Consider the following 22,391-nt stretch of genomic DNA (forward strand, 5'->3'; position numbering starts at 1 on the left):
AAGTCCTCTTTCCTGCCACATTTGATCTGGTTTTGCTTGATCTTTCTCTGTAAGATCTCAAAAATGTAATATAGCTTATTCTTGTGGTTGCCAAAAATTTATTGAGTGTCTAACTCAAAATACTTTTCATATATGCCAATGTATGAAAAAGCACCAACCCACAAGGAGCTCTTAGCCTGGTAGGATACCAGGTATATAAAAATACCCACTCTGCACATATGAATATGTAATGACAAATTCTACCATGACATGCAATTATAATGTACCAACACAAAATGGAAAAAAAATAGTAAATAAAGTGAAAAATATTCCCACTCTGATATACAAGGCCATTTGTGAAAAAAGTATAGGAAGAACATACGAGGAAAGAGCTTACGTCAGGGGAATCTGGGAAGGTCTTCTGAGAGACACTTGTGTATATGCAGTCCTAAACTATACACTAATCCTCAGGCATTACTGCAGAGATATGAATAAAGCATCTGTGTGCATATAACCACGGAGCATTGCAGCAGGCAAGGATCTTGGGCATCACCCATCCAAACTCTTCATCCTCAGGTAAGAACTTGTAGGTCCAGAGAGGTCAAGTAAGCAGCCTAACGACACTCACATCTTCTGCCCTATCCTAGGATGCTCTACAATACAGCCCATCAGGGCTTCATTTCTTTTATCTGCACACAGATAAAATCCAGCACAAGGGACTCAGCCAAGGAGACAACAAATTTGCTAAGACTGAGCTCCATCACCTAGAACCCTTTTAAATACAGAGAGCCTGTCTGGGATCCAAGTTAAAATAAAACAACTCTGAAAAGTAAGCTGTGTTCATGACCTTGAATGATGACATCATTATACAACAGTGAGTGGCCATTTACAAGCTGATAATCTGTCAGCACTCTTGCCACAATGAAAATGAAGTAAAAAAAAAAATTGAGATGAAGAAAAAGATGCCTAATTTCACAATATAGTAGATGTCAGGAGGAGAAATGAACTTATACCTGTGAGGTCAATCTCATATTGTAGTTTGGAAATATTAATTTGCTGATATGCTTTATGCTGAAGAGTCAAAGGAAGACGGGCATAAATGGTACTACAAAATTTCAGCCTCTCTTATAAAGCTGAGCAGGAACAGTAAAAAGGAGACTGTTTTAGTTACCATATTTTATTACGCAAAGAGCTGAATCAGAAAATTGGAATATTAATAAAATATTTCCTGCATGGACTTGGCTGATTAAATAAATAGCTTTATGCTTTTATGACGATCTGATATGAAACAGTCACGTTTAAGGGCAGTGAGTCCCTTTTTGTAATTACTAATAGGGATAGTTTAATTACACCCGTAAGTCCCAAGATACTGCTATAATATACCAGCTGGGACTGAAGTGCCCACTCTCTACCTGAGGCCTAGATTATCTGGAATCTGACATGCAAATCCCATCAGCTTTGATTCAGATACTTCTAGGAAAGGGCTTAGGCAATATATCTTTTGCCTAATTCATAAAGAAAAATAATCACGATAGATGCATCAATTTACTTACATGGTTAAGTCTCTGAGGCACAGTTACCTACTCCCTAAAAAGGAGAAATTGGCTTCTGGGTATACTGTCATAAACAGACAGAGAAAGACTAGGCAGAAGCCAAACAACCCAAGCTCTGATAATTGTAAGATACATCTCAGAACCCTCCCTCTGGATAAGGGAATGGGCCTATTAAATGATAAAAGGCTGATACAATAACTGATAGCAATTTGTAGGACAAAAACCTATCTTTCTTCCTCCTTCCCCACTCCCTGCCCAAAAGACCAGCTTCTCTAAGAAAAAACTTGGAGAACCAAGAATGCCCCAGAGATGGAGCAGATTATCGCAGCTGTTTTGTACCAGTGAGAGCACAATGCAGTACACACAGATTGTATATTGTGTACCTGCCTGTCTGCCAAGCATGCATGTCTCACTCTGATTTTCCTTTAGGGACTCATCTTCTTAACCCCAATTTTAGTCTATGCGGTTTGGTAGGGCTGACCTCATCTGGCTCAGAGGTAGTCCTAACATCCAATATTGGACAAGGAGCATGAATTCTATGTTGTCAATTCTGACCACAGTGACTGGTTCAGGAAAGAGACCAAGTCCCTGGAGATACAGCCCTCAGCTACTCTGTGAAGGGAAGATGCCCTCTCTGGGGGTGGGGAGATTGTTGCTAAGCTAGTAGGATGTAAACTTGGATTATTGGTGACCATCTGTGCACTGCTTGGAGACAGCCTATTAAAAAATCCAACACAAAGTAGAGCTGACATGAGAATCAAGCTGATAGAACCCTGACTCTAGCCATTCCTATAGCTAAACTATACCTGGTGTGTATGAGAGTCAAGACATTCCCTTCCAGACTGAAGTCAGTCTAAGCTAGATCTTGGTCATTAACAACCTCAAGGGTCCACAGACAGGCAATATTCTGAATTCAGACTTCTAATTTAAAATGGTAGCAGGCATATGAGACACCCTGTCTACCTTTTGCTAGAATTTTAAAAACATAATCAAAGGCAAAAGGCAATATCCTCACACTATAATCAGGGTTAAAAGACCAGAAGAGGAAGACCAAATGTTTTTATGACATATTTATATGAAAACCAAAATCTTAGCCCAAGTGCATGATTTACTCTTTGAACCCGTACAGTTACAGATCCTTGCTATCCAATATGGCTGCCACTGGCCGCACAGGGTTATTTGAAACAAAATTAAATAAAATGAATTTGTTTTAAATGTCAGTTTCTCAATCACACTAGCTCTACCGCAAATGCTCAGCAGTCACAGGTGACTTTTGGCAGCCACATGGGACAATACAGGTACAGACACCTCCACCATTGCCAAAAGTTCCAGGGGAGAGTGCTGGCAGGTAGCTCTGCCCACTCCACATGTGAAATGCAATTACTATACCAGCCAGAAAATCAAGCTGCCACAACAGATTAATAAATGAAGATGCTAGTCTATGTTAAGATAGTCATCAAAGCATTGTTTTTAATAAAAAAGTAAAAAAGAATTCACAACAATTTAAATGTGAAAAGAGAGGGGTTAAGTTGTGATGCAGGCATGAAGATATTCTGTACCTGTAAAAAATATAGTGTGTGTGTGTTTTTTTAGAAAAGTACGATTTTTTAAACAAAAGAAAAAATAGTTTATTGGCAGCATGATCTCCATAAAGTAAAACATTCATAGCAAAAAAGAATAGGAAAATAACCAGACTAGATAAACTTTCTAGTGTTTTCTATGTACCAAGTAATGTGCTAAACATTCAGATGCATTATCTGACTCAATAATCAAAGAAGCAAATAAAATAGATAACATCTTTATTTGCACTTCCCAAATGAGGAAAATAAGACTTAAAGTAAGTACGTTGGAAGATCAGGACTGGAATCCATGCTGGTTTGACCTCAAACCTTCGATTTCATTGTCCAAAACATGAACAATGATTGCTTCTTGGTAGAAATAATGTAAGCGACTTTCCCCCTTTCTTAGACTGTTCAAAGTTTTCCAAATTAAATTCAAAAGGGACCACTTTATTTTACGACCTCTGCAAGAAAGGCCATTTGACTCGGCTATAGCCACCAGCTGGTTAAAAGGAGGCTACAGTGAGCCAAGGATCCTTGCTTAAAACGGGTTAATTATGAGCCCTGGGAGCTTTCGTATTCTGCTGGAGCTTCTGTTCAAATCTAATTTCTCAAAGTATATTGCTAGACACTAATGAAAACCCAAAGAGACATACGCATTCAGGAGATGTATAGCCAATGAATTTTCTGTTGTTTTTATACTGAACAACTTTTTTATATCCTAACATTTTTATGCCAGCTATGAAAAAGATAAATAAATATTTATGACATCCACTCAATTCCACAGTAACAGCTAAGTTGCTCATGTTCTCACTCTGGATTGAAATGTGCATATTTCAGTGGCTGGGAGTCTCAACCCTAAATGAGAAAGCCACGACACACTGTCATTACAGACCCTAAAACTACTCATTTGACTCACCATATGGATATGCCCTTGATAGCAGTACATAACGAGCTTAATTAAGGCTGCTGCAGCCTTTGACAGATATAAACTTCAGTACTACTCAGTAAACAGCAAAGAACATGCCAGAATTACCCTGGACACAGGTTCCACTGAAGCTTTTACCATGTAGCAGATAATGTTTGATCCAGGAAAACAAATAGTTGATTGAGGAAACAGAAAACAAAGGAGGACCAATTTCCACCATTCAACTGTCTTGAAGAAACTTTGTCCTTTGCCAAAAATGGCCCAGTTTACCCTTTGGCATATTGACCCAACTTCTATATCATAAAAATGCTTGTAGGTACAACATACTAAGTATAAAGAATAGGCAGAATTCACTAGTGGGAGATACATAAGATAAAAGCAGTCAACAGGCCACTGATCTTCAGCCCGCAAAATGTTTGTTTGTGATTTGTTTCAATTGATTTAATGCCAAAATTTTTAACAGAGGGATATTCACACACCACATACACACACACACACACACACACACACAAACACATATAACAATAAGGAAGGAAGGAAGGAAGGGAGCAAGGGAGGAAGGGAGGAAGGGAGGGAGAGAGGGGAAAGAAAAGAAAACCCTGGCCGCATCAGTCCAGCCTTCCCTTCTGGTGACCCACTGGTTGGAGCTCAACCATGATTCACCCAGTTCCCATCTAATCTGAAATCAGCCTGGCCCTTGTTGGTACCCAAGCTTGCAGGTCTTATAATAGGAGACACCTGCAAGACCATTAAAATATATCACAGCTGATAAGCAGACAGCCTAGTCTAACCTAAACAAATATGACTGTACTTTTCCTTAGAGTGCTCTTTGACACCAGGCAAACATGGAATCGGGAAAGGCAATTTCACCATCATTTACCCAATCACAATGGGGCCCTGCTAACCTTTTCCTGTCACTTTCTCTGGCCCCTCCCACCCTACCACTGTAGGATCTGCTTGTTCCAAACCACTTCACATGCCCCATGCAGGCATGGTGGATGCCTCCACCTTTACTATGGTTCCCTTGATCTAGAGTGTTAATTCTGTGCCTTCCCCAGTTGACTGTTCACACCCCGAGGACAACCATGGTTTGTCACACTCACCCTGTAAGCCCAGATCCAGAACAGTACCATATTTGTTGCATGATAGACTCACAAGCAAATTCCATGTAACCCTTGAAAAACTGACACTTAGATGCTAACCTGGACCTCCCCTCCCCTGGCAAAACCCTCCCTCTGCCTTTTCACAGAGAGAATACCTTTTTGGTGGTCATTAGCCACCACATTACCTATTTGTTCCTTCCTGACTATTCCAGGGTCTTGGGGGAGAAAGTTTTTATCTTTTAATGGCTGTATCCCTGGAGCCCACCCTTGTGCCCAGGATCCTGCAGCAGCTCAACAACTGAGTGAGTGGATGAACTGATAGAGTTGCAGTCCTTTAGTATAATTTTTTACTTCTTGGAATGGACACTGAAGCTGCCCCTATGCTCCTCATCACCATCATCTCCATTATCACCATCACTGCCACAAGCTTGCACATCTGGAGGGCAGAGTCCAAACACAGGTCTTCCTATCGAATGCAGATGAAATGCAGCCAAAGGAGTGAGCAGGGTAGGAATCCTGCACACCCTGATTATTCTGCACATTTCCACCCACTCCTTCACTCCCTCCCAAATTATTCATCTATTTATCTATCTATTTATTTATTTATTGTCATTGGACCTTTTTTATTTATTTATATACAGTGCTGAGGATTGAACCCAGTGTCTCACACACGCTAGGCAAATGCTCTACCACTGAGCTACAATCCCAGCCCTCCCTCTCAATTTAAAGAAAAAATGGAAAACCTGCACGTGTAGGTGACGTATAAGACAAAGGCATCATCAGATCTGCACCCTGAACTGCACCCAGAAGACAGCCAGCTGAACAATGTCTGCAGAATTCAATTCTAGCAGTGACATGCCTGATGTCTTTTACCTCCTGAACATATCTCATATCTCCTTCCTCTGGAGTTTTCTGTAAGTTATGGATTAATAAACTTTCCCTAAGAATGCAGCTTTATTAATCTTGCAAAATATTCGGAAAAAGAAAATATTTTCTTATTCCCATCTAAAGTGAATTATGGCCTACAAAGTCCCATGTGCACTGACAAGAAATAAAGTTGCTCTCTGCTGCAAACTGTGTGTGTGGTGGTACTTGTTCCCCCTCTCCAGTCGCATTCGGAGTACAGAAAACATCATTCGGTCTCCTAACCTGTGAAGACAACAGGGACTATCAAGATCACAACACACCATGACCCAGTGTCCAAAGGGACAAAGAGAAAGTTAGCACAGGGTGGCAATGGTCCAAGCCCCTCCTCTTAAAAGTGAAAAAAACTAAGACACAGAGTGAGAAGGCCCACCGTCCTCATCTTCAGCTACTGGATTTTCTCCTCCTTTGCAAGGGAAGGGCTATGTGACTTGGTACAATGGATGTCACTGTTCTGGAGGTAGACAGGGACAGGGAGAAGAACCACCATTTGTGGCATGTCATTGCACATCAGGTATGACTCTGATTGTGCTGTCTGTGACGGGTTTGCAAACAACCCAAAAAGAGCCACTGTTCAACTGAACCCTGAAAGTGCCAGAGATAGTTTTCAGCCAGGCCCTTGGATTGACCATTGGTAAATGGATATTTTAGTCAGCTTTTTCACTGCTGTGGCTAAAGGACCTGATCAGCACAATTACAGAGGAGGAAGGGTTTATTTGAAGGCTCACAGTCTTCAGAGGTCTTAGTCCACAGAATGCCAGCTCTATTCCTTGGGGCTCGCAGTGAGGCTGAATATCATGGCGGGAGAGGCTGACAGAGGGAAGCAACTCACATGATGACCAGAAAGCAGAGAGAAAAGTCTCCATTTGGCAGATACAAATATATATATATATCCCAAAGCCATACCCAAATTCCCACCTCCTCCAGCCGCACCCTACCACTTCAGTACCACTCAGTTAATCCGTATCAGGGGGTTAACTCACTGATAGGGTTAAGATTCTCATAACCCAATCATTCCTCCTCTGAACCTTCTTGCATTGTATCACACATGAGCTTCAGAGGGATACCTTACATCCAAACCATAACAATGGGGCTGGTAGAGCCTACCCCATCCATGGGACAAGACTGTTCTGAAAATCAAAGAAGATGTCCAAAGAGGTTGTGTGTACGAGTGTAGACACATGAAACACCCCACAAATGTGTATGACTGACACCAGAAGGTGGGCTTCCCTAGACATTTGCCTGCTGGCCTCCTGCAGTCTGTCCAGCACTCACATGTTTGGATATATGTAAGCAGAAATTCAGAACTAAGAAGTCATTCACTGAAAAAGTGGAATAAATGGTTCTGGCTCCTCTATGCTCCTTGGCAGTCTGGGAAGGGGGTGCCATGGCTCCTGACTGAGCGGTCTCCTCATCTACAGATGCAGTGGGCTGTTCGGCAGTCCAGCAGCCCACCTGGCACCAGCAGTGCCTGATTTCAAAGGGGCCTGATGTGTACAAGCTGTGCTATGACCCTGTGTGACTGGCCATGAGTCCATTCTTCCTCATCACATTAGAATACAGGCTCACAGTCCCTTACCCTGAATTCCTGGCACCCGAGATGTTCGGAATGCAGATTTGAGTTTAGATTTTAGAAAGGCAGCAAGAACTTATCTTTGTGTAGTATCCCTACCCAGTTTAGGGAGACACCCTGAAATGAAACCCATTACTACTCTGGAGCAAGATGTGTGGCCAATACCACTAAGAGGGGTCAGATACAGATTATAAGCAGCCTCCTGCCAGTTAGGGTCAGGTCAAGTTTGCCACTAACCAAGTTACCAAAGCCTTCTGGGTCATCAGAGTCTTTCAGATTCTGGAATTGAAGAGAAGGAACTATATAGTCCTACTATTGCAGTCACTCCCACCAGGGCACCTAGTACTAACAGAGACTTCCTGGTGAGATAGACCTTCCTTTAGGGACAGAATCCTCTCAATTTCCTGCCAGGGAGGATGGAAGGGAGGGCATCAGAGGACAGGGAAAGGAAAAATAAGGAACTAGCCAAAACTAAGTGCTTCATTTCACTGTTTTCCTTTAACATCACAATATTATAAACATTTCTGAAACAGATTTATAGTCATGCCGGACATTTTGATTGACTGGCACCATCTAGTTTGTGTAAGTACAATCTACGATTGCACAAAGAACTTGACTAAGACATATTGCTCAGCACATATCTCTGTTGGGAAGCAACGTGTGACTCTCCTTTCCTGGTGTCTGAACAAGTCCTTTGCCTGTTTCTCTCAGATCCACTTCTGGCCCCTTGCCCCGCTCTGTTGGGTGTTACAAGAAGTTGATCTCAACTACGTTTCTCAGGCTCCTTTGCCAAGAGACTTCCAGTTAGGTTTACACAATGGGAAAGACTGGCAGGAGACAGGAGGAGTGGAGAGAAGCCAGGGTATTCCCTTCCTTTCTCTCTTTCTGCTACAAGGAGGCGTCTCCAGAAGTGTCCAAGTCTCCTCTCTGGTTCTAGGCTGTCCTTGTGTGGAGCCCACTCCCATGACTCAGCCTCTTTCATGCTTCCTGCAGCCCATGTGGCTTGTCCTCTGGGTTCCACCAGCCTCCTTGGAGCTGTCTCCCGGGTTCACATTACACCACACCGCAGCCTCCACCCCGGCAGATCTAGAGGTAGCCTGGCTTCCTGCTACTGCTAATCTGTCTCTTGCTTCCTTATCATCCTTCTAGCCCTTCCAACACCTTTGTAACTACTTCCCTGTATTCAAGCCTCTCTACTAACCTACGTGATGCGGAGCTCCTGACCAGACTGTCACTGACACAGTGGAGGTTATTAAAATTGTGAAATTCTCCCTTGGGATCATGATAGTGGCCAGAGGCTATTCTGAATGTGTTCAGGGACAGCACAGAGAGGTATGTTCACCCCTGACACACACTGATTGTCAAAGTTTCAGTCTTTAGACTGAGATTTTAAACCAGATGCAGATAAGCCACAGAACCAGCCATCACAACCGTGCACCTGTAAGATACTTAGGCTCCTGTGGAATTCGACCAGAAACTAGAAAAGTCTCCTCTTTACTATTCCTCAAATACCTCCTCCCTCAATGAAAAAAAAAAAAGGACCTAAAAAGAGGGAATAAACACATTCTATTAACTGTAAAATCACCCCTGAAACCTTTAGGTGAAGAAGGCTTTGTTCTTGATTTCATGCAACTCCTTTGATTTGAAAAAATTGAGCATTGGGAGAGGACAGAAAAAAAGAAAGAGAAGGACAGACAGAGGGAGGAGAGGGTGTGGAGGGGAGGGAGAGCTGAGAAGAGCAAGCAGTACTGGAGTCTAAAACATGCCTCACAGGGACATATTTAAACAAAGCACTTATTTTGTTTTCATAAACCCAAAACAGTTTATTACAGGGACAATTTCTCCTCTACTGCAAAGGAACTATGCTAGACTTTAAAAATTAAAGATGACAATAATTTATGGTGAGCTTCCCCCAAAAGCCAAGCATTAAGAGCATGAAAGACAGTGCCCTACAAGAATTTTCAATCTTTAGAGAAATCCAGATGAACAAACCTGTGTCAGACAAGGGAGGACATAATGGGGGTGGAGGATTTGTAACAGAGTCCAGTGTTTGAGATACAAAGAATGACATGCATACCTTGGAGAGGCAGGAGGAGGGAGGTGTCCAGCTCAGGCTAAGCCTATGTTGTTATGACCTTTAATTTTTAAAGAGGGCAATGCTGGTCCCCTTCTCCCACGTCCTTCCTCCCAGCCATGCTGATTTATGGCTACTGAAACAAGTCAAGACTTCATTCTCCACCAAGACATCTGGAACAGTCAGAGTACCCAGAATGATATCTGGCCTTCCTCACATGAACCCACAGACAGCAAAGAGAAAATATAGAGAGTCAGGGGCTAACCAAGTAGTCAGCTGTTCTCTTCCGTAACCTTGTTTGATATGATGCGACCTCTTTTATAACAACCTAAACTAGTGCTGCATCTATTACCTTCATCTCAGAAAACACAGTGAAACCTGTGCTGATAATAGGAAGACAAGGCACCCAGCCAGCAGGGAGGAGGACTGTGAAACTTTATCCATCCTGATGTTGTAAGGGGTAACCTTTAAAGAGAAGTGAATATCTGCCCTGCATCCCAAAACAGAGATATTATTGGAATGGGGAGAAAATAATATAAGTAGATTTACAAAAAGAGTAATAGTGCAAGGGATAAGACAGAGGAGGGGAGGAGGGAGGGAGAGAGGGAGGGAGGGGGAAAGAGGGGGAAAGAGAGAGAGAGAGAGAGAGAGAGAGAGAGAGAGAGAGAGAGAGAGAAATTGCCAGGTAATAATCACCACTTGGGCCACACTCGACATCCTTCTTGCAGGTATGTTAGGTGAGTGTTACAATTCCACACATAACCACATTTTCAGCAGCATTTAATTATATACCATCACAGTACACTTGAAGATCTTAAGTCAATGGAGTGAGGTGGAAAGAGCCCTGGTCTGAGTGCAAGGAAACCCGGGTCTCTATTCTAGCTCAATTTGATGACCTAGACACCTGTTTCCACATCCCCAGATGTGTGGCTCCTCATCTGACAGCGGGAATAAGGCACAGTCATCTGAGATAAGCCTCAAGGGTCCAGTTAGGGCTGGGCCTCCACACCAGAACTAGACCCCGAGGCAGGCAGCAAGTCATTATGGTCTGCCTGAAATGCAGAGCAATGTGAGGAGACAGACTCATGCCCCCAGGACCCAGCTGCTGGCACTCAGGCCAGCTAGGGTATCTAATAAGAAGGGACCTGTATCCTCCTTCCTCCAATCTCTTACTCTCCATGCGAAACCAGAGATGTTTTTCAAATGTCAAATGTCTTTAGCAATCAGAGAAATGCAAATCAAAACTACACTAAGATTTCATCTCACACCAGTTAGAATGGCGGTCCATCAAGAATGCAAATAATAATAAAAGCTGGAAAGGATGTGGGGGAAAAGGAACACTTTTACACTCTTAGCAGGACTGAAAATTAGTACAACCAGCATGGAAATCAGTATGGAGGTTCCTCAAAAAACTAGGCATGGAACCATCATATGACCCAGCTATGCTACTCCTCGATGTTTATCCTCAAGAGTTAGAATCAGCATAGTATAGCAATATATGCCTACCCCCATATTTATAACAGCATAATTCATGATAGACAAAATTACAAAACCAGCCTAGGTATCTGTCAACAGATGAATGGTTAAAGAAAATGTGGTATAAATACAATGCAGTTTTATTCAGCCACAAAAAAGAATCAAATGATATCATCTGCTGGAAAATGGATAGAACTTGAGAACATTAAGAGAAAGAAGCCAAACTCAAGAAGTCAAGGGTCCTATGTTTTCCTTCAAGTGAAGAAGCTAAAGAGGGAGGGAAAAAAGGGTAATCCCAGTGGCTTGAGAGGCTGAGACAGGAAGATTGCAAGTTCAAGGCCAGCCTCAGCAATTTAACAAGCACCAAAGCAACTTAAAAATACCCTGTCTCAAAATAAAAAATGAAAAAGGGCTAGGGATGTGGCTTAGTAGTTGAGCACCCCTGGGTTAAAAAAAAAAAAAAGAGGAAAAAAGTGTGTGGGGGAGAATCTAGAAGGAAGGCCAGTAGAATAAATAGAGGAAGGGAATTAGGAAGAGGGAGGAGAGGAGAAGAAACAGGGAGGTACTTGAGAATGAAATTGAAAGATCATGTTATGTTCATGTATGAATATGTAACAACAAATCCCACTATTATGTATAATTAAAATTCACCAATAAAAACTTTAAAAAAAATCCCTCTGCCATTGAATGAGACTGGCTGCTACACAAGGTGATCACCCATTCAGCCCTTCCCTCACTTTGTATTTCCACGGCCACATTCTGGACCAATGATGTTCTCTTATGACCCCTGTACTATCAGTCTGCAAAGGAGGATGGTGACGCTGTCCAAGGTGGTGCTCAGCTACCCACATCCCTTTCCGAAGGCCATTCTGGGTAGCAAATGAGAGCAGATGAAGTACCTAGCACTTTAGTAAACACTCACTAACCCTGCAAGTTCATCCTCCTCTCTGACTACCCCCTATTCAGAGTAAGAAAGGCACTCTACATGATGGAAAACTAACAAATAGGTAGAAAATTTAATTTTCAAGAGGTAGTATTTATAATAACAAAAATATAAAACACATGAACATAAATCTAACAAAACGGGGTATACCTTTGTGGAGGAAAACTATAAACTCTATGGAAAGACATTAAGCAAGAACTAAATAAATGAAGAGTTGCTACATTTATGGGGTAGAAAAGACGCAACATCCTAATAATGTCATTCTCCTTAAATCAGTCTACAAATTCAATGTAATGCAAATAAAATCTCAAGAGTATTTTTTCCGAAACCTTAAAAGCTGATTACGAAATATATATGGAAGACAAAGGGCCAAGAAAAACCAAGACACATTTGAAGAATGACAAAGTAAAAGATTTGTCCTGCCAAATACAAAGGCCTATTACAGAGCAATAACAATAAAGTTTGGTTTGTGCAAAAGAATGTACAAAACATATGCCTAGAAACTCACTGTAGTGCCAAAATATAATTGTCCCATATGGAAGAGCACTGAATACATTCCTACCTCACACCATACACCACACACACACACACACACACACACACACCCCTGTGGAGTACAGAACCTAAATGTAAAAAAAGCAAAACAATAAAGCTTTAGAAGATAATAAAGGAGAATATCTTCATGACATCAGGGTTAAAAAATAAAAGGCTTTCTTAAACAAGACATAAAAAGTGCCAACCATAAAAGGAAAGATTGATAAATTCGACTACATTAAAATTAAGAAGTTAGATAGCAGAAGGTTGGCAAGACTCCAACTTCTATGTGGTCCATAAATCTAATCAGCTTCCCAAAGGAATAAATTACAGTAACCTTTTTGCATTCACGGGGGCTCTGTTCTAACAATGCATGCCCCAGCTCAGATTCAGCACATCGTTGGCCCTCTCTTGCTTTATCCACAACTGGATGGCTGGCACTTCTGGTTTTACCTAGTCCATCTGAATGGTTGTGGTTTACAGTTGGACATTTGGGGAGTACCATATAACACTGCCCAGAAAAAATGTGGCCTTTATTCACATCAACACAAGCCCCATGACATGCCACTGCCCTAGTGCACAGGTACCACCAAGCAACCCCTGGGGAAGGGCCTGTGCAGATTCTCTCCCAGGCCCTTGGTGTACTTTTTAATTTTATTTATGATCATCCACATGGCAAAGTTAACTTTTGTTCTGCTAACTGCTGGGGTGTTATCCACCACTCCCGAAATTGCCAGGAGAAATTTCTACCAGCAAAAAGAAAAGACAGAGAACCCCAGCAGTGATCCTCAGAATGATCATCTTGTAGCCCCATGGGAGGAGTCAATCTTCCATCTCCCACACAGCTGGGACTTGGTACCAAGAGCTGCCCCAGCGAGCAGGGGAGTCTTCAACCTCCTGCTCTCATTCTTTCTACCACACATTCTACATCAATATTCTGTCATTCGCCCCACATGCTAACATGGACAGTAACACACAGATATAGGCTAGGATAATAAAAAGTAGAACGTCACCCAGGTATGACTTGTGCTTCAAGAGGCTGTCCCTCACACATATCAAGAGAGACACTGGTGCTGGCAGGACGGTGCCTAACTGTGACATTCTGTTACGGATAGTAAGTTATTTCTTGAGGACTCCAAGGATAAGACCCTCATAAACCTTCAAAGTATTTAGTGTCAGGGTACTGAGTAATTAATCTGCATTGCAATTTATAAATTTCCTTTTTGATAGAAAGTATTTATATTTATAATTTTTCCTGTAACAGCAGTGGGTAGCTCTACTGAACCAGCTATCTTAACAGGACAAATTTGGGTAAGTAGTTGCTGTTAATTATTCCAAGAGATATTAAGAAGACATAAACATCACTTTCAACAAGTGACGGTTACTATTCACTTCCAAATACATATTATAAAATAAAGAATGGTAGCAAAAATAGTTTTTCAAGTTCACTGACCACAAAGTATTTACTATTGTCTTTGGAAAACAATTAATTTACTCTAGTTCTTTTGCATTTTTTTATTTCTAGTTTTTTTTTACCCACATTATTTGATGAACCCCAACATAACACACTTTTAATTCTATTCAGCAGAAATTTACTGAGCATCTACTATCTTCCGGACAGTAGAGCTAAAAGCAGAAGCCATACTTCTTTCCTCTAAACATTTTATAAATGTCTTTTATTCTAGGACAATTATTGGACCAAATAATATTTCATTTTATTATCTTTCATTGACTAGCTTAAAATTGGATGAGAAATCATCAGATGTCTAGTTAGGTCCATTCTTCCGATAAGCATATTCAGAAGAATCATATGGAGTAATGAACATCAAATTTGGGAGAGTGATTACATCTGGCTGCAGGGAGGGTGATATGATCTGGAAAAAATTAACTAGGAGGCTTCAATGCTATCTGATAGTTTTATCTCATTAGCTGAGTGGTAGGTACAGTTTTCTTTTATTTTTTATTTCCCAAATAGTCTATTCTACATTTCAAAATCATATTACTTTCACAGTAAAAATGTTTAAAAATCTTTAGTAGTTCCTTGCATTTTCCCCAAACCCATAGACACTAGAGTTGGTTTTTGAAATCAAAGGGTCTATGGTGTTATGGTTTAGATCTTAAACATTCCTCCAAAGGGCCACACATTAAAGGTCTGTGGCCAGCCTGTGATGATATAGGGAGGTAAAAGAACCCTTGGGAGATGGGCCTTGTAGAAAAAACGTTAGCTCACTGGGGATTGACCTTGAAGGGGATGTTGGGACTTGTTCATTCTCTCCCTCTTTCTCTCTGTTTCCTAGTCATCATGAAGCAAGCAGTTTTGTTCTACTGTGGTGTTCCCTGCTCCTGATATTTTGACTCACAAACAACAGAGCCATGGAAAGAAACCTCTGAAACCATGAGCCATAGTAAATCTTTCCTCTTTTTAAATAGATTATCTCAGGTATTTTGTCATAGCAACAGAAAACTGATTAATTGATATGGCAATGAGTTTAGCAAATTCTTAATGAGTTAAATGAGTTTCTTTACTGCAGAAATTTTCTGAACCTTTAACATGTCAGTAAGTGCCATGATTTACTAAGCAGAATGTACAATTTGGTACCTTCCAAAATTTGTTGCATGTGGTACATGTTTCCCCTCTGAACACTGTTCCTTTTGAAATATCCATACCAACTTAAGGGAAATTTTGTTACCTGGGACTCTGCTTGGAAAATGCTCTATTCAAAAAAACATTTACACCAGGCGCAGTGGAGCATGCCTGTAATCCCAGTGACTGAGGAGGCTGAGACAGGAGGATCACCAGTTCAAAGCTAGCCTCAGCAATGGTGAAGTGCTATGCAACTCAGTGAGACTCTTCTCTAAATAAAATACAAAACAAGTCTGGGGAGGTGGCTCAGTGATCAAGTGCCCGAGTTCACTCCCTGGTACCTTCCCCTCACCCCCCTCCCAAACAAACAAACATTTACACCACATATTTTACATTATGACCACAGGCAACTATATCTATCCCTAAATGAATAACAAACCTTCATGCCCAAATTGTTTTACTCATGCAGTTCTTTCAGTCTGGACTCCTTTTATAATTTTTCAGTCAACCTTTAAGACCTGGTGAAAGGCAGTCTCTTCCGTGCAGTCTTGCCTTTTTTTATTATTATTATTATTATTTCTCTAGGTGGACTACTCTTCAGAAGCTTCAAGGCTATGTAGATATTTTCTGAACTCACTCATGGTGTAGCAGTTATTCCTGCACGTGGCCAGGACCCTCGATGGCAGATTGCACCTTTGCATCTTGGTACTGTTGAAAATATTAGCATAAAGCTGAACCAGGAGAAAGTAGGTGCTCAATAAACATGAGTGGACCTAGAAGTGCTGTTTATATGCCTGACCAGGAATTTCTTCCTTCATTACCTAGATATTCTCTGTACTAGTGCATTCTCTGTGGTCAATAACATAATACCACACACTAAATTTCTGTAAAAGGTGGTTCATTTTGGCTCACAGGTCTGGAGGTTAATGGTCCAGGGGCCCCATCTTGTGATTGCCTTCTTGCTGTCAGAGTCCTGAAGTGGCACAGGGCACAAGTTAGGAAGCATGCATGTGTGTCTCTGTGGTCTCTCTCCCTCTTCATACAAAGTCATCAAGATTCCCTCCTAGGACCTCCATCCTGATAACATTCTCTAATTCTAAAGAACTCCCAGAGGCCTCACCTCTAAACATCACATTCAGATTTAAGCTTCCAACTTCTTTATTTGGAGGGTAGAAGGGACTGCATTCAGGGGCACTCATCCACTGAGCCACATGCCCAGTCCTATTTTGCATTATTTTAGAGACAGGGTCTCACTGAGTGGCTTAGCACCTCACTGTCACTGAGGCTGGCTTTGAACTCACGATCCTCCTCCCTCAGCCTCTCAACCCTCTTAATACAATTGGAGATCAAATCTCAACCCATGGAGCCTTGTGGGACACAGAACCCATACCCCAAACCTCATGCTTTCAATGCATCTTTGTAACTTTTCAATCTTCATTTTCATTCTAACAGTAACAAGAATAAAAACAAACAGATATAAACGTTGAGACAAAGATTCAGACAGAAACAAGGAGGAATGGAGATACAGAGAAAGAAGGTAATGATTGAACTGATGGACAGTAAAGCCCCAGATCATGATCCTGACAAGAGACAGACTGACCTGCAGAATCAGAGACTGCTGTGACACTTGGAGCCGGCACATGGGGGACTCATAGTTTTCTAAGACTCACTATATGTGGTCAACACTGCTGGCCTGGGTTTACTCTGTAGGAGTCACTCCTGTCTGAGAGGACCCACCCCTCATTTTAACCCCCTAAACTAATCAACCCACTTTCACCACCACCAAACTTTCATAATTTTAGCTGTGAGCTCTTCTATTCAGCAGAATTTTATTTCTGTTTTCTGTTCTCTTTATGAGAATCCCCCACTGGCATGGTAGATTGGCTATATGTCGGGTTCAAATAAAGTAAAATAATAATAATAAAAGCAAGCTGGCAATTTCTTTCCAATAGAATATGCTGCATATTTCATGAAATAGAAGCCAGAGGAGTTTTATGATTCCTGAACCAAAACCTTCCCATATCTGAGGAACAAATGGAATGACGACACAAAGAGAAAATGTCACAGAAAAAAGAAACCTGAACATTTGCTCTTCTACCTAAGGGAAACATCCAGGTGATTAATTGGCATAATGGGTTGTTTTATTTTGTGTTTGCAGGCGTTCATATCCTGACACACATTCTGAAGACAGAGTGCAATGCTAGTTTTCATGGATATGAACACGCATTTCCTACTGACACTCTTTTCAGTACAGAATGTCTGGCTGGCTCATGTCTTACCCTGACAACACCTCCCCTGCCAAGTTTTATTTATATTTTCAAGCTACTTCTCTATCTGGTACCAGAGACAATCTGGCCTCGGAGGAGCACTGGACAAGGAGTCCAAGAATTCTGGGTTGCAATGGTGCCCCTCAACTATAAATTTATGTCACTCCTCAAGTCTGATTTTTCCCATCTACCAACTGGCAAAGTCGACTAATCCACTTCTAGAATTCAATAATCAATCAAAGTCATTTTATTTTCCTCCAAATTATTATTGAACAGGACAATGTCATGGAGAGCTTAGCGTGATGTGCACTTCCAGAATTCCTTTACATAAAGTGGGAATATTCAAGGAAATATTCCAAATAGAACAAAGGAAAATGTTTTCCTGGAATCCTGAAATGTATCTCTTTCTCTGCAACCACTGGCTAGCAAAGAAAGAAAGAAAGAAAGAAAGAAAGAAGATAACTTTCTTACTTTCTTATTACAAGGGGAAGGATTCTTATCTCATTTTGAAGGGTAATATTAATCACAAAGTAACAGTCCCAATGCCTGCTAGGTACTGTTCTAAGCACTCTGTTAATTCCTATAGTCTTCACAGGAATCTTATGAGTTGGGCCTGTTATTTTACTATAAAGTAAAGCAAAGCACAGAGAAGTTTGATAAGCTAGCCCAGGCCACCCAGCTTACAGAGCTGAAGGACTAAGACTGACTAACATTACCTCATAGTTGGAGAATTTCTTCTTACCAAGGCTCTTAACAGAAGATAGTAATAATGTAGTTTCTGCATTACTAACTAATTGCCACATCAGTTATTTTCTAATTAGTTACCTAATTAATAAATATTTTCACAGATACATGGCTAAATGGGAACCAATACAAACCAATACCTGTTAGAGACTGCCTCAAAGTCATATGTATTCAAAATGCCCACCATCACCCAATGTCTCACTGGCCATTGAGTCCCACCCATTTTATGTTAGCATATAACATGAGAGAATTCTCTAGCTCCCTTCTTACTAGCCAGTCTTACTATCTCATTACTCCTCATTGATTTTACAACCTGCCTGGGAGATGGCTGGTATCACCTCCCCATTCAGATGCTGCCTGACATGTGTTTAGGGCACACTCTGAACCAGAATGAGTGGATGTAAATTCTAGTTCCTTCCCTTACTTGCCAGCTCATCTCAGGCCAATTGCCAAATCTCCCTCTGCCCAGTTCCCTTAGTTATCAAATAGGAATGAGAATGTAAGTTTCTACTTCCTGGAGTTATTTAAAGATTAAGTAAATGAAGGGCAAAGTGCTCTAAGTCTTCCATAAAGATTACTTATTCTTATTTTTATTAATATGTGAAATTACTTGCCAAATATCACAAGACAGGTAGTAATTGGATTCAATCCTGATCTTCCAATTCCAAATGTCATCCTCTTCCCCCAACAGAATCCCATACCATTACTAAAAAAATACCATTCTCTTGGAATCCTGCCATATACACTAGAAGGATTTTTTTTTCCCATAATATTGTTCAAAGACCCACAAGGTAGGTAATAATTGTCCCTGTTTTGCAGATGATGAAACTGAGGTTCTGAGAAGTGAAGTGATTTCTCCTCAATTGCTTAACTGGTGAACATCCTTTTTCACAGTAAGTCCTAAATAACACCTAACATTCTTGAAACACCCTTTAATGTATGCTATTTTTTTTAAAGTGCCATCTAAAAGACATAAACTGTGATTTTCTTGTTTTGTTTGCTTTATTAGTTTGAAAGGATTAAATCCCAGCAAAAACAACATGTTTGACTTGAGTGAAATATCAAAATGAATTGCTGCCTCAAATAGATTCTTCATCTGCCTGCAGGGTGGCTCCAAGCCTCAGAAATCCACCAAATGCCATTTTTAGATGGGTACTATTAGGTACCAAGCTGAACACCCACCCATTTAAGAAAAATTACTTTACAGGGCAAAGGGGAGTGAAGAACCATATTCCTCTCTGGCTCTGGGAGGAGAAAATGAACAATAAGTGATACAATCTCTTCCCTGCAGCCTCACACAATGGTGTGTCTTGCAAATGAGACATACTGTGAAACAGCTTGAGAGATGAGCTTCATCAACAATAAGTAATTTTTATTCAGATTTTATTGTTGAATACAATGAACATGATTAAATGTTTCAGATACGCCTATTCAGACCTTAAGCAAACCATCAAAAAAAAAAAAAAAACTACTAAAAATCATCTTCTAAATCCGCTTTAGGAAGAGATTTAATTGCCAAGTTGATGTGTAGAGCTGAACCCCCCACTTGAGAGCCACTGTTCCCAAGAAGATAGTAACAACACTTTTGCACTTCCCACCTGGCCTCTTCCCTCATCCCCGCCGATCCTGCCAGCGTTGCCAAATAGTTACAACATCAGTCCTTTCAAATCACTGCATTTTGAACTTCCTAAACCTTGAAGAGGGTTTCTGTGTATGGAAAAGAACAATAGCGCTTCAAAAGCCATTCCTGCGAGTTCTTCAATACTCCATTTGAATGCTAGGGTTTCAATCAAGGACATCAGCAGACAATTTCTGATTGCTTAGAAGTTGACTTTTATGCAGCTTTGATTAGGTCGCCCTTCTCAATGGGAAATCAAGAAAATCTTTGATCCCTTTCAGTTTCCAGAATTGTTACCAAGCCTTGTCGGGACAGGGAGCGAAAGAGATGGGGAAGAGGTAGTGGAGCATTGGTACTCCAACTAACCTCTCCCCCCAATCCATTGGATCTTTTCGCCTGTGCAATTCAGGGTTCCATCCCAAATCACTCATCGCTGAGATAATAAAAACAATGGGTGCTAATTCAGGGGGTGGGGATGGTTTATAATTTTATGGATTTCCCGAAGACCTATAATTGGCACATGAATGTACAAACGTGAACCGGATAATTAGGAGGTTCTGAACGTAAGCCACCTTTAATTTATATGATTACTTGAAAACATGTTAAGTGTTGTGAAGCTTCAGCGGAACCCCCACCAGGCCTTTATTCAAAGCCATCAACATTGTGAAAGTGCGTCTCACCGGCCAGCAGGAGGGGGGCCGGCAGAAGAAGCTGCAGCGAGGCTTCTCGCTCCGGTCCCCGCGGGCTCGCTGGGAGAAGCATTGTAGCCTACGCCTTAGAGGAGGCCTCGCCCGCGCGTCCAGCCCCGGGGCACAGAAAGGCGCACTCCTTCTAAAGGCTCCCCACTTGCCCCTCTTGCTAACCCAGCTCAACACAGGCGTGAGCGGACATCTAAACGCACATGGAGGCACCCACCCACGCGGATAGGCACCCGAGCTTCTGCAACACACACACACACACACACACACACACACACACTCCACGAGCGCGCAGATGCCCGCGCCGCGGCGCTCTCTACTCCGGCTGCCACCGAAAGCCCGGCGGTCTCCAATCGCTCCAGGCTTCCCCACCCCCACCCCATTCCTTTAGACTCTCCCAGCTTAGGCGGAAGTGCCCCAGCAGACCCCCAACAATGAGGACTTGTGTGATGCAGTTGGGGGTTGGGGATAGTTTACACCGAGTGAAACGTACACAGTCTGGCGGGTCCAGGAGGAGGCAAAGCATTAGCCAAGTGGCACTGGCCTCGCCATGCAGTTTTCCCTTGTGCCCACTGCTCCCCAACTGATCCACCAGCACCACCAAAGAAAAGGAAAAGGCGGAAAAAAAAGTGCCTTAAAAAGTGCCGAGAAAAGAAGCGCCCTCCCACCAGGGCTCACAATAATACTCCGCGGGACGCTGCCAGCGGAGGCAGCAACTAGCCGGGGTTTGGAAATTCACTTTGTATGTACAACCATTGCCCCTTCCCGATGCCAGGACTCCACTCCCTGCTTCTCCGGATTCCCTGAATTCGGGATTCTCTAGGCGGTTGAGATCCCCTTTTATGGTTCCTTTATGACTAGAATCACAAGGGTTTAAACTTTCCCCAGTAAGGAAAAAAAAAAAAAAAAAGATTCTACACGCGAGGCAGAGAGTGGAGTCAGAAGCCCAGAGAGAACCGGTGCGGGCTGGTGAGGATGGAAGGGGAGCCGCGGGATAGCCAGAGACCCGGGGAATGGACAAACGGCAGAAAATGAGGCGATAGACAACCCAAAGAAGGGCTGGGGTCCGAAGAACACGAGATCCAGCTTTGACAGTGTTCGCCAAGGGGTTGGGGTCACTGGGATAGATCCGGTTTTCCCAGAGGTCGAGGCAGGACCGCAGCGCTGCCATGAAGTAGAGGAGTGAGAAACCGGGTTTCGCCAAGTGGGGAAGAGGGTCCAGCCCCCGGGCGCCACTAGCGAGGCTGGGAAGTGGTTTGAGGAGCACAGGGCAGGTTCTGGAGTGGGAGAAAGAAAGCTCGGACCGATAGAGCCGGGACCGCAGGAAGGAGGAGGATGCAGGGGGTCCTGGAGAGAGATGAGTGTGTTGAGACTAGAAGATCGCCGGTGGTCAGAAGTAGGGAAATGAGGTGGGAGATTGGGGGTGAACAGAGGTTGCCCCTTGCCTCCCAGTAAGTAGAAGGAGAGGGCCGAAAACTGCTGCAGTCGCCATCCCGCAGAACCTCTAGCCAAACTCCCAAGAGGCGCGCCCCGACAGCCCTCCTTCTCACACTGGCTCAGAGGGTCCAGAGGAGCCACCCGGGCCCGCTGGCGCAGTGTCCCCGCCGGGCACCTGCTCGCGCTGAACTCCAGGGCTGCCCCGTGCCCCCGCCGCGCCTCACCTCGGCTCGCCCAGAGCATCCTCCTCCTCTGCCGCAGCCGCCCAGGAAGCGGCTCCCCATGCCCGGCGGGCGGCGGCACTCAGGCGCGCTCTCCAGCCCGGGGAAGCCCCGGCGAGCGCAGAGCTGGGTCCATCCTCCCCGGGAGCCACGGGCCCCGCGTCAGAGCAGGGGGA

At 42.7% G+C, this 22,391-nt stretch overlaps 1 protein-coding gene across 3 annotated transcripts in view; it reads right to left on the reverse strand.

Moving 5' to 3' along the window:
* Positions 1–22,391, reverse strand: part of Dab1 (DAB adaptor protein 1) — a 1,164,537-nt gene that overhangs the window by 403,236 nt on the left and 738,910 nt on the right. Inside the window, exon 1 of one of the 3 annotated variants that reach the window (XM_046451102.2) lies at positions 22,219–22,353. The exons of the other annotated variants lie outside the window; for them this stretch is intronic. The gene's annotated coding sequence lies outside the window, so the exon portion shown is untranslated. Of the gene's footprint in view, positions 1–22,218; positions 22,354–22,391 lie in introns of those variants that run through there. 3 annotated transcript variants of the gene reach the window in all.

This window comes from Marmota monax, unplaced genomic scaffold, assembly GCF_021218885.2.
Source record: "Marmota monax isolate L192 unplaced genomic scaffold, Marmota_monax_Labrador192_F-V1.1 WCK01_AAM20220418_F8-fsc00023, whole genome shotgun sequence".
Taxonomy (NCBI): Eukaryota; Metazoa; Chordata; class Mammalia; order Rodentia; family Sciuridae; genus Marmota; species Marmota monax.